At 40.9% G+C, this 12,189-nt stretch overlaps 1 protein-coding gene and 1 long non-coding RNA gene across 12 annotated transcripts in view; one reads left to right on the top strand and one right to left on the bottom strand.

Moving 5' to 3' along the window:
* Window positions 1–12,189, top strand: part of IL36G (interleukin 36 gamma) — a 185,476-nt gene that overhangs the window by 44,414 nt on the left and 128,873 nt on the right. The gene's annotated exons all lie outside the window — the stretch shown is intronic.
* Window positions 710–6,224, bottom strand: LOC109498254. Of its 2 annotated transcripts, none has more exons than XR_006595737.1 (3): window positions 5,640–6,224; window positions 5,171–5,358; window positions 710–1,031 (listed from the first exon to the last, which is right to left on the bottom strand). It is a non-coding gene; the product is annotated as an uncharacterized LOC109498254 (long non-coding RNA). The 2 variants fall into 2 exon arrangements; XR_002741205.2 differs by having other exon boundaries at window positions 6,125–6,182.

Here is a 12,189-nt window from a genome sequence, read left to right as displayed (position 1 = left end):
GTCTTCAACAGTTATGCTGTCATTTGGTTCCCTGCAAACAGCAGGAGACACAGACTCTCAAAAAAATTGTTGCATTGCTCTCTGGTCCTAACCTGAGGGCTCAAAACCAGTCCCCCAGGCTAAGCAGGAGGATAGATATAGCCCACCTTCACTACCATATTTGTCTAATCTTTCTGCTCTCTAGAGCAGATATTAGATATATAGTATGTGCATATAATGTGTATTATATTGTATTATATATAATATAAATTACATGTAACACATATATCATGCTATATATTATATATGTGTATACATATATGTATATATAAAATGTTACATGTTCTGTGTATATATATATATAATATGCATATATCATTATATGTACTCATTAATTTTTGAATAAAATTGCTTATTTTGTAATTTACTTTTATTTTAATGCAGCACCATATAATGAACATTTATCCTTGCCATAAGATAGCCTACTTAAATGTGATCTCCAATGGCTGCAAAATATTCTATCATGTGGATATACCAAAAGTTATTTAACTGGTTTTCAATTGTTGGGTGATCAGGTTTTTTCCAACTTTTTAAAAGTTAGTTTGAATAATACTAGTAAACAGCAATAAAATACATAAAATTTGCTACATATCCCTGCTTTTTTCCTATAAGTAGAATTTCTGGGCCAAAGGAGAGGCATTTTGAAGATTTCAGATACTTATTGCCTTTGTACTCTTCTATTCAAGGTTTATTGCATTCAGCGTGACTCACAGTTTGGGGAGCAGAGGAGGAGGTGGAGACAGCGGTCCCCTCCCTGTCCCCACAGACCTCCTTGGGTGAGGTTAGAGAGTCTGGACAGGTAGAGCTTGCCCTGGGAGATCCTGCTTCCTGCATTTCTTTTTAATCCACCCAGCCCAGTCTTACTGTCCAAGTGTCTTTTAACTCCAGGAGCTTAAGCACTGAGGGTGGGTCAGGGTTGGAGGAGGGGCTGCAAAGCTTCCATGGCCTGGGGAATGGTGGCGCCAGTCTGGTCCAGGGTAACCCAAGTGATTCTAAGGAGACAGGAGAAAAAGGATTGACACAGAAGTTGTCAAAGTATAAGTTTTAAGGTGTTAAAAATATAACTCTCATGGGACGCCTGGGTGTCTCAGTTGGTTAAGCGTCTGACTTCGGTTCAGGTCATTATCTTGTGGTCTGTGAGTTCCAGCCCTGCATCGGGCTCTGTGCTGACAACTCAGAGCCTGGAGCCTGTTTCAGATTCTGTGTTTCCTTCTCTCTCTGCACTTCCCCCACTCGCACTCTGTCTCTCTCTCTCAAAAGTAAATAAACAGTAAAAAAAAAAAAAAATTAAAAAATATAACTCTCTCACAAATATATAGGAAATGTGTCAAAACTTTATTTAACTCCATATTAAGGCTACCAAAAGTATGGCAAAGCTAGTCAAAGGAGGAGATAAGGGACAGCTCTCTCTCTCTCTGTCTCTATATCATCTATATATCTAATCTATGTATATATATATATCTATATCTTTCTATCTCTATCCGTATCTATATAATCTCCATACATAGATATAGATACATATATATATATACATATATATATATATATACACACACACACATACACACACACATATATGTGTGCGTGTGTGTGTGCATATATATATACATACACATAAAGTCAGTGGAATAAAGAATGCTGGGGTAAGATGGCAAGGTTAGATATAAACCAGGGTAATAATATCATAGCAGCTGAGTTACCATTTTTTTGAACAGAACTACTTTGCTATTTTACTGGACAAAAATGACTCAACCCCTCAATCTTCTGCAAGTTAATGTCTAACTCTATAGTGTCTGGGCCTTGATCATGAGTAAACAGTAAATCAAACAAAAAGATACTTTCCTCTAGAGAAGGGGTCAGCAAACTGGTTTGTGGGCTCAATCTGGCCTTCTGCCTGTTTTGTAATAAAAATATATTGGAACACAGCCATATCCGTTTGTTATAGATTGTCACTAGCTGTTTTTAAGATATAACAGCAGTGTTGAATAGTTGTGCCAGAAAACCTTATGGTCCTCAGGCCTAGAAGATTTACTATCTGGCCTCTTACAGAAAATGTTTTGTGGACCCCTGCCCTACAGCATTGGATGCTTTTTAGGTGGGTTCGTTAGACAGTGAAAAGGCACAAATAGTCTTTTTGTCTTTTCCCCACATTCTGGATAACCTTTCTTAATACAATATTTTAGCCCTTTCCCTCTTATTTCTGACCTCAAAGAGGCAGTTCTATCGTAGCCAGTCTAGTTATTTAGACTTTAGTGATGCCAAATGTGTAAAGAGCAGGGAGTCTAGGGCATGGCATAAGGATTCTAACAATTTGGAAGAGAAAGAGTGGAGACAGCTGTGTGGCAATGGATGAAAGAAAAAGAAAATTCCAAAAAATGTGGCTGGGGCTATGTATACTTTTCATGGGGTTCATGAAAATTTAAATTCAAATTGCTTTTTGTTGCCAAAGAGTGTGTGGGGTGGGGGATGGGCAGCGGGTGGCAGGATAATGGATGGATGTTTGTCCTTCTGGGACTCAGTGCTGAGACTCAGCAGCATAGTTGCTCATCATCAGGGATTCAAAGGGACTGGTAATGCACTGGGAAGGGGTAGGACAGGCACAGCTTCATAAAGACCACTCGGGGAGGGTCCTCCCTCTGTGGTCTTCTGAATTGAGTTCTGTGAAGGAGGCTGACTTCCTTAATGTCAAATTTTTTGGGTGGGGGGGGGGTTGGTTCAGTGTTTAAATGTTGCATGTATACATGGAAAAGACATTTACAATTATTGGAGCCTAAATTTACATAATTAATTTTTTAACAATTATAAATTTCAAAAAGCCAAAATTTCTTAACATGTTAAGTTCAACTTAAAACTCTTGCTGTTCTAGGGACACCTGCGTGACTTAGTTAAGCGTCTGACTCTTGATTTAGGCTCAGGTCATGATCTCACAGTTTGTGGGATCAAGCCCCATGTTGGGCTCCATACTGACAGTTCAGAGCCTGTTTGGGGTTCTTTTTCTCTCCCTCTGTTTCTACCCCTCCCCCGCTCTCAAAATAAACATTAAAAATATTGCTATTCTATTTATAATGCCACTTTTTGATATAACAATGAGAAAAACCGTTTTCACTTTTTAAGTTCCTGCTCAGTTATTTTATTGCTTAATGTATTAAGTCCCCCTAAATATTTACCTTTCTTTTCTACCACAGTTAATTGAGGTCCCTTAAATACTTTAAACTACAAATTTAATGTATCTGCAAATTTAATATATAATTCTTTCAAATACTTCAAATGCCTGCCAAGGCAGACTTAAAAACCTAATAAACAAAATATTTCCAAGCATCTGAGTAATTTCCTGTAACTTCAAAAAAAAAAAAAAAAAAGCAAATGAAAACCAAAGTAATAAATCAGGCTATAAAAATTGAAACAATTTTTACAAACATAAGCAAATTGTTTTCTACCCTTCAAATTAAAACCAGAAGTCTAATATCAATTACGCATTTCAAATTGAAATTACAAAGATAAATTTCAGATTCTTTAATGTTTCAGTTTCTTTAATTGTTTCAAACTCATTGAGTAACAAAGACAGATTACCGGGACAATCTTAAAACTTATTTCTAAACATAAAAGTGTTACAGCTGTGGGTTTCATTTACATCATCAGCTCTATGCTTTTTTTTTTTTTTCTTAAACATTTTCTTGGAGTTGTAAAGCCATTTAATACAGGGGTCCAGATCACCAATTAACCATCTGAGATGGTTCCTAAGCCAAAGATTCTGACCCTGAGGTTCCTGGGTCAGATTCAGGAACTTGTTTTGAGCTATAGGTTTGAGAATTTGAGACAGTGTCATTGGTCTCTTTTTGGGTAACTTGATGCAAACCACCTGTAATTCCTAGAGTCAATTCTTAGAGTTGGGGCCAGGCTGGTAAGTCAGTGGGAAGCCTTAGCTGTGAAATGGTCTCACAACTAAGCCCCATAGACACCTTTCAAATGTTACCATTGCCCAATTTTTATCTTAACTGCTTTCAACTTTTTCCATCTGATACAGAAAGATGAGATCTTTCCCCTTATTTGGTACTTAGTTATTATCTTTTATTGCTTTATTAGCTAATTTCCAAATTTTTTAGTATCTGATTTTTTTCAACATTTGCTGAAGACTACAATTCTGCACTCACTATAATGATTAACGAGTGCTTTAAAATCTCAGCATTCTTATGTATTTAGTGCCTGTGATGGCATAAATTCTTATGCATTTATTACCTGTGATAGCCACTGCTCACAGCTGCCATATGATAATGAGTAGGAGGGAGATGCCTCTGAGACTTTTCTAGAATCCAGTAGGACCTTAAAACGGGTTGAAGGAAAGCACAACAACATTTGGAGTTTGGCAGAGGATGACTCCAAGAGAATGTGCCAGTGGCCAAGGCAGCCCAACCTGTTTGGTTTGAGAGTAAGATCTGGGCAGTGAAAATGGTCCTGCTTACAGAGCCAGGAGAGGAGAACTCAGTCTGTGCAGGAATAACACCCACAGGGACCTGAGTAGCTAGTGTGACTGAGCACTCTGTGGATCTCATTCAGAAGACAGGCATGGTCAGGAGAAGAGTTGCCTTGTATTTCTCCCCCAGGAATTACTGACCGACTTGTATCTATCCATGTACATCACCTCCCTTCCTCACCTTCCCTCAGGACTACTCTAGTCTTTGCCTCCTGTGATCCTCCTTTTCCTCTCCTGTATCATTTCTCTCCCTCCTACCGATTGATTTATACGAGTCTACCAAACCTACTGATGTGCTGTAACAACTCCCATCTTAAACATAAAAATCCTATTTGATTTTACAGCCCTCTCCAGCTACCACTGTGTTTCTCTATCCCTCTTGCTCCCCCTTTTCTTTTACAGCAAAACTAGGCAAAGGAGTCTTGGCTACTCACTGGCTCCATTTGCTTGCCTTTCATTCTCTCCTGAATCAATTCCTAGAAGGGCTTTGTCCTTAAGCTCTGTCCTCTTGTTATGGCCACCCATAACCTCTTTTTCACCAGAGTCAATGGCCAGGTCCTCATGTACATGACCTCTCCGTATTGTTGGACGTGCTGGACCTCCTTCTCCTTTACCCGCTTTCTCCTGTTGTCCTCTCCCTTCTCCTGGTTTTTCACTCACCTCACTGGTTACTCCTCCTCAATCTCCTTTGATGGTCTATTTCTTCCTTTCGACCTCTCTATGTTGTTGTTCCCAGGGCTCAGTCTTCAGCCATTCTTTCTTTTCCAGCAACTCACTCTTGTTAGGTAGTATCAGGTGACCCATGGCATCATACACTTTCTACATGCCAGATACTCCTGAATCTGAATCTAAAGGGAGATTTGGATTTTATATTCTGGTGGCTAATAGGTATCTCAAATATAGCTTGGTTAAAACAGAACTTTTGGTCCACCTCTTTCTCCCCAAAAGAACATGATATCTGCTGCTTCCCGAGGCTGCCCTATTTCTTTAAATACCCCAATTTAGCCAGCTACTCAGCTCTTAAACCTGAGTCCCCTTTGATTTCTCTCTTTCTCTCATCTGCTACATTTACTCCATCAGCCAGTTCTGTTGTTTCTATGCCCAGAATAGATCCCCCACCACTTATTACCCTGGTCCAAGATACTATTATTTCCTGCATAGTCCATTGCCACAGTCTCCGAACTGGTTTCTCTGCTTCCACTTTTGTCATCCTTTCTTCCTGTCCCCAGGCTCCATTCTTCACACAACAGCAAGACGATAAAGAATGCAAGAGATTATCTCTTCCGTGTTTAAGAACCTCCAATGGTTTTGCATGACACACTAGGTCCACCCTTCTTGCATAGAGACCTGGCCCTTGTCCCTCTCTCCTGTGCTCACCCTGCCTCAGCCACATGGGCCTTCTTACTGTGCCTTATTTATGTCAAGCCCACTTCTGACCTTGGGGACTTCACGTCTAGAAGTTCCCTTCTTTTGGCACACTGTTCCCCTAGATCTTAGCAAGATTGATACCTTATCTATATTCAGTACTCTACTTAAGCTACTTTCTCAGAGGGACATTTCCTGACCACCCTACCTAAAATAAAATAAAAATAACGTCTTTCATTGCTAACCCACCCAGTTATTCTCCATCCTGTTGCTGTGTTTGGTTATTTTCCTATCACTGATGATGAACTGATCCACAGATGCTACAGCTGATACCTGACGTTGCCCCCACCCTGCATTGTTACAGAGGAAGAAAAAAGGTCAGAGTTCAGAGTGGGCCCAAGCCTCTCACTCCAGCCTTTAACCCCTCACCACGAAGTAGAGCTCAGTTAGGTGCTGTGTAGTCACCTGATGCCCTGACATCAGCTGTGGTCACTCCTGGCATTCATCCAGTCCAATAAACAGCATCAGGGCAGGCAGCCATGTGAATAGCAGAAAGGAGGCAGGCTTACCTTCACTTCCCATTGTATATTTGCTCTTCTACCCTTCAAGAAAGAAGAGAACGCCAGTCTTCCCACACATTGCTCCTCTCAGGAAGTTACATTGCTCTGGGGAATCGGGACCCCTGGGGCACTAAACACAGGGAATGTCTCAGTCCCCAGTGAAGGACTCCAAGGACTTTCGCGGCTTAGGGTGATTTCCATTTCTTAACTTCCAACAAAACTGAAGAAGGACCTAAATAAGTTGTTGAATAATAAGTCATTAAACATAATTTTTGATGATAGATGACTGACTATGTGATTTTGGCAAGTAACTTAGAAAGATTTCAAAGAATTGTGTGACGTAGCTACAATAAAATTCCTTTCATTCCTGTCTATGTATTATTTATATGTACGTGTTTTCCCACTACCTATAGGATCAATGTTGAGTAGGATCATTCTAATTATGAGTAATATATAAATGTATGAAATAACTTTTTAAAAAGCTTGGTCTCATCAAGATATATCACAAGTAATCAATATGCATTTTTTTAAATAAAGAATATCAGTCAGTCTCCTTTTTTTTTTTTTAAATGTTTTACTATTTATTTTTGGGAGAGAGAGACAGACACAGCATGATCAAGGAGGGGCAGAGAGAGAGAGGGAGACACAGAATCCGAACGAAGCAGGCTCCAGGCTCTGAGCCGTCAGCACAGAGCCCGACGTGGGGCTCGAACTCACGAACCCCAGATCATGACCCCAGGTCAGATCATGACCTGAACCGAAGGCGCCCCACTAATAATCAATATTCATAATATGTTTATATATTTATGTTATTTTGATCAATTGTATGCTAACAATAATTGTAATTATGACTCAATCTAGAAGAATTTTTTTAATTTAACGTCCTATATTTACGTAAAAAAATAAGTATTTTTAAAGTTAAGTTTTGATTGAACACATTTTTATTATTACAAAGAAGTATCATAGAATGATCAGTAAAATGTTTTTAGGCATGATATGTGTTACATTATATTAAAATTTCATGGGAGAAATGAATGGATATATCAGTTCAAGAAAAAAAGGCATGTTGTTAATTTTCTCCCTTTAAAGTGGAATTTTTAGATGTATAACGTAATTTTTAGATGGATGACAGTAAGAATCAGTCACTGAGGTATTAGGATTTTGTTGGATATGTTTATAAGTGATGTAGCAGTTTTCTTTTTATGTCAAATTTACAGTATTCCAGAAACGATAACCTTTGTAATTAACTATTTAAAATCACAAAAAATTTTAGATTTTAACCTAAAACATGTATGTTGGCAAAGGGGTGAAGTCATAGTTTTTCAGAATTCTTGTAGGTGGTTTGTATGCTAAAATATCAGAAGACCAATATCTTACAAGGATTAGGGCCCTGGAAGGGCCTTTTGGGGAAGGAATTGGACTCACTGCTCTAGAAGTGAGGCCCATGATGGATGGTGCATCGAGTACATTACATACTTGGGACAAGGGTCTCATCCCCAAGGCTAGGAGGGCACTGAGGCTTAGTTCCTCTACTTGACATCTCTTCCAGGTGTTCCTGATGTGTTGTATTTTATTTTACTTTATTTTTTGTTTCAGAGAGAGAACGAGTGGGGTAGAGGGACAGAAAGAGAGAGAGAGAGAGAGAGAGAGAGAGAGAGAGAGAGAGAGAGAGAGAATCCTAAGCAGGCTCTACCCTCAGCACAGAGCCCGATGTGGAGCTTCATCCCAGGACCCTGGGATCATGACCTGAGCCGAAATCAAGAGTCAGACACTCCACCTACTGAGCCATCCAGGCAGCCCAATGATATATTGTATTTTAAAGCCAAATACAGTGTGTAGATGCTCCTGTATGTATCTGGATTCCACACATCCCTCTGCTCCAGGGACTCATCCAAACTGAGCCATCACACGCAAACCATGTGGACTGTCTGGCTAGGTGATTCTTCAGGTTGACTTGCAGTGTCAGGCTGCTCAGGTGGTGGCTAGGACTCCCTCATCTCACACTTCTGATCCCTGGCATATAAAGGATGTCATACCTTTTCTGTCTCTGAGGGCTGATGGGTTTGGGTGCTGGGATGGAGGTGAGGGGCTGGAGAGAAAGAGAAGCATTGGCCCCTTCAAACAGCCTGTGTGGAAGCTCAGGGCCAGGAAGAGGGTGGCTGAATACCAGTAACAACTGACACCTTGGTCCCCTGAGGGACCCAAGCACAGGCTTGCCCAAGCACAGGCTTCACCTGGATCCCTCTAACTGCAGCTGCCTTATTTGCCAGAAGGTGAGATGTTCTCAGAGACAGGAAGACCCCTGATTTGAGAGAGTAGCCCAGGCCCCTGGCACCCTCCTTGTCTACCTTTCCTGGTCCATGTGCCTTGTTTCATGGTTTTCTGATTTGCTTTCCAAGAAGGATTTGAATTTTCATGATTATTTGTGGAAGCAAACAATCATACTTGTACAAATAAGAAACATACTGCTTTGGGACTTCCCAGGGGGAAAATCTGTTCACTTGGCTTGCTCCAAAGTGCCAATTTAGAAGTCAGGATCTGGGTGAGATGTGATAAGAACTGGGAGGAGGCTCTGACTTTGGTTCTGCATCCCTGAGTGGGCATCACACCAGTTCTCTAAGTCATTCTCACCCTGGCTTCCAGTTGAATCAGATGTTTGTGGAAAATTCAGCAAGGCTGTCCAGGGGGATGAGGAATGTGGCAGGGAGCAGGTCTGCACAGAAGGCAGGCTGACTTATCCTTCCTTCACTGGAAGGACATTGTAGCAACCACCCACCCCCAACCTAGATAGGCTCCCACACACCACTGCATCACTTACCTTCCCCCCACCAGATACTTGCTTACTCCAGCCCAAGCATATAGGATACGCCACACCCTAACCGTGTGGACTCAAATTTATAAGCACTTGCCTCCTACTGTCTGGGTACATGGGATCCCCTTGAAAGCTGGTAGCTGGTAGGTGTGGTGTGTTACCTGCTGGAGGTGCAGACAAATCGACTTCCAGCTCATTGTAAAGACTACCTACTTCCGTTATATTGCATGTGGTTGGTAGAGTGGGGGGAGGGTTCTGGTTCTGGGGAGGGATCAGATCAAATCATCTGATCCTTTCCACTTAGAAGCAGGCTATTTCGGGGCTCCTTGGTGGCTTAGTGGGTTGAGCATCCATCCGGCTCTTGATTTCGACTGAGGTCATGATCTTACAGTTTCTGGAATCGAGCCCTGTGGTGGGCTCTGTGCTGACAGCTTGCAGCCTGCTTGGGATTCTCTCTCTTCCTCTCTGTCTTTGTCCCTCCCTTGCTTGCATGCTTGCATACAGTGCGTGCATGCTGGCTCTCTCTCTCTCTCTCTCTCTCTCAAAAATAAATAAATAAATGTTAAAAAGAATTAAGAGTTAGAAATAGGTTATTTTTCTTTTCCAGGATAAGAACACCTAGTGCAGAGAAAGGGAGAGCTCTTATCAGGGAAAGAACTTGGCTCCAAACCAGGAATAGAATAGCCCTTGGAGGGTCAATTTTAGTCTTTGGCTCAGTTCCGAGAATTGAAACCCATGTCTTTTGAACATTTTAATGCAGAGGATTGAAAAAAATTATGTAAGTAATTCACAAATACATTCTTCTTGTAAAAAATTCAAGCATGAAGCTAAAGTTCCTGTTAACGACCTCCCCTCCTGCTCCACCCCCACCTTACCCTACCCCAAGTAACCACTATTTTTAGTCTAGTCAGTACCCTTCTAGAGTTCTCTGCCTTACATACTCTTAGAAGCACATGGCCATGCATTTTGGATGTGTAGTGCTTTTTTATGTAAATAGTATCATCCTGTGCTAACAGTTTTGCAGTTTGACTTTTCCTCTTGATGACTTGTCTGAATCTCTTTCCATTTCAGCACTATTAAAAGTTTTTTTAAACTTAGCATGGTTTATTTAACCTTTTCCTTACCAGTGGGCGTTTAGGTTGTTTCCAGTTTACTTTGTTGAACTTTTTATAAACAATTCTAAAATAAACATCCTTGAAATTGTTTGGGGAAGGCACCAAACAGTGGAATTGCTGAGTCATAAGTCATGTTAAAAATAAATTAGACATGGGGCGCCTGGGTGGCTCAGTCGGTTAAGGGAGTGACTCTTGATTTTGGCTCAGGTCATGGTCTCAGCGTTTGTGAGTGCCAGCTCTGCATGGGGCTCTGCACTGGCAGTGCAGAGTGGCCTTGGAATTCTCTCTCCCTCTCTCTGCCCCTCCCCTACTCTCTCTCTCTCTCTCTCTCTCAAAATAAATAAATAAATATTAAAAAAATAAATTAGACATGGCCAAGTTTCTTTCCCAAATGGCTGTACCAATTTGCACTCATATAGTTGATTTGGAATCTGGCTTCCTATGAGGTTCAATGGCTTCAAGTTTGTCATTCTTTCTGGCATGTTCTCCCTTTGGACCTGAGAGAGGTGGGTGGGATTGTATCAATCAACCAAGGAAAGGGGACAGTATCACTGCTGGGGATCCCAGGGGTACTTCTGCTTTCTTCCCTGAACTGGCCACCAGCCTCCCACCAGCTCTATCATGTACTGGGGAATGAGCACCACTTGGGTACCTTCCCATCCTTTGCGCTGCAGTTAGGAGGCAGACAGAGTTGGGAGAAGGAGCTCTTGCCAGGTCATAGGGCCTCCATCTAGCTCCTGTGCCCTAGCTTGTTCTGCGAGTATTCTGAAGATGAGCAAACATTTCTAATAAATTTTATCTTGATAAACGAGCAATGTCTTGCAATACGAGTAGTATGTGATGCCGAACATCACATGATCACAACTGAGCCAATGATTCTTCTCATTCTCTCTCTCTCTCTCTCTCACTGAGGGATTGTGGATGATTGTCTCCCATGCTCAGATGCTCAGTCTCAGGCTGTGGTGTTTGGCAGAAATCAGTGATTTTTCAGAACGTTGGAAGGTGCCCACAGCTGGCACTAGTGTATTTTTTGTCCCTTCAAAGCACCTCTGGACGACAGTCCTTTGCTTTTCCATCCAAGAGTGAGCTTAGGAAGGCTTTGCTTCATTCTAGGTCAGGCTGCCTGCAGGTATAGACCCTTTCCTCTGCTGCTTTATTGCCAGTTACATTAAGTACAATATATGACAAGCGTTTATTAATGCTATACTGTAGTCAACATATTGGTGTGGAATGCTTTGTGATTCTTTTATAGCTGCATTATAGAATGCATATAGAATGGCATCCTATTGTATCGATGTCTCACAATTCATTTAGCCAGGCTCCCATTGATAGACACTTGGGTTATTTCCAATCTTTTGCTTTTACAAGTGATGTGAAATGAGTAATTTTGATCATGTATCATTTCACATGGGTATATTTCCACCTGTAGGATAAATCCCCATGAATGAAATTGCTGGGCCAAAGGGGTTGTTTATTTGTAATTTTCATAGTTATTATCAAATTTTCCTCTATATGAGTTGTACCAATTTATACTCCCACCTGTAGTATCTTAGAGTGGGGGTTTCCCCAGTCTTCCCAACAGGGTATCTTGTTAAACTTTGATTTTTGGTAATCTGATAGGATAACACTGTTATCTCAAAGTACTGTTAATTCAATTTTCTTATAAGTTATGTTGAGCATGTTTTACTCTGTCCAAGATCTAATAGTATTTCCTTTTCTGTGGACTGCCTGTTAATACATTGTTTTGTTAGATTTTTTGCCTATTGTTTTGTTGGATTTATGTTCATGTTTTTTCTAATGCTTCTGAGGGAACTCTTTATATATTAA

Source organism: Felis catus, chromosome A3 (assembly GCF_018350175.1).
Source record: "Felis catus isolate Fca126 chromosome A3, F.catus_Fca126_mat1.0, whole genome shotgun sequence".
Classification (NCBI taxonomy): domain Eukaryota; kingdom Metazoa; phylum Chordata; class Mammalia; order Carnivora; family Felidae; genus Felis; species Felis catus.
Note: the sequence above shows the minus strand (reverse complement) of the source record. Positions and strands in the feature narration are given on the sequence as shown.